General features: G+C 30.5%; 1 protein-coding gene across 1 annotated transcript in view; it reads right to left on the bottom strand.

Moving 5' to 3' along the window:
• The window catches only part of LOC107638665 (probable tyrosine-protein phosphatase At1g05000), a 17,132-nt gene that overhangs the window by 12,227 nt on the left and 3,825 nt on the right, over positions 1 to 1,080 (bottom strand). The gene's annotated exons all lie outside the window — the stretch shown is intronic.

Here is a 1,080-nt window from a genome sequence, read left to right on the forward strand (position 1 = left end):
TAAAAATAATTTTTTATTCAATTTTTGAAAAAGAAAAAAAAATAAAAAAATAAGTAATTTTTATTTTTTAAACAATTAATATAATAAAAATGAATATAAAAATTAAAATAATATATTATTAAATTTTAAAGTTTACTAAAAACTAAAAGGAAGAAGTACACCTAAAAATTCGCACGCTGGACACGATTACACTTTAATCATTTAATGAGTCACACGTGCACACCATTTATACACTCCGGCAGACACATTTACCCTTCCGACCATCGACATGTGGCGGCGTTAAATGATTGAAGTGTAATTGTGACCAGCGTGTGAACTTTCAAATGTATTTTTGTCCATTCTTTCTAAACAAAATAAACACGAAAAATACTGTATTCGCCTTAGTGTATAAATAGTGTGCACGCGTGACTCATTAAATGATTGAAGTATAATCGTGTCCAGCGTGTGAACTTTCAGGTGTACTTTTGTCCCTTCTTTCAAACTAAAATTTAAAGGACAAAAAACATTTTCGTTATTTTAAAGTGCAACGCATACCCAAATAGTAGCTTGCCACTCGGCACCTCTGGTAATAAAGACAAGACCAAATCCGCATGAAACTCCTGTCCAGCTGGTATTTATTATTTAACACGCCACTCATTATTTGCTCGCCTCCAATTTTCGTTCACATTTATGATATATAAAATCTATATAATTAATCATTTAATAAGTAAACACACGCTTTTAGCGATCCTTAACCTTAACTGAGCTTGTTATCAGTCATTTACAGCTAGGTTACGTTTTGCTGTCTTGGTTTGCCCAAAGGTTTTAAAAGCCAAGTATATCACGAGTCATACTTTGAAGCTAAGAGTAGTTGAACACAATGACCACATTGACATATACTTACTTGACAAGTAGTACTAAATAATTGCTTTTTGAGTTGCTGATGCAACATGGTTTATCAAACAATTCCCAACTAGCTATCTATATGATGTGGATGTCCCAATCAATTTGATTGATTAAACTTATGGGAATTTTAATACTAAATAAGTCATAAAAATGATTTAATTCTTTATTATATATTGTATATTTATCATTTAGTTT

Source organism: Arachis ipaensis, chromosome B04 (assembly GCF_000816755.2).
Source record: "Arachis ipaensis cultivar K30076 chromosome B04, Araip1.1, whole genome shotgun sequence".
NCBI classification, from domain to species: Eukaryota; Viridiplantae; Streptophyta; class Magnoliopsida; order Fabales; family Fabaceae; genus Arachis; species Arachis ipaensis.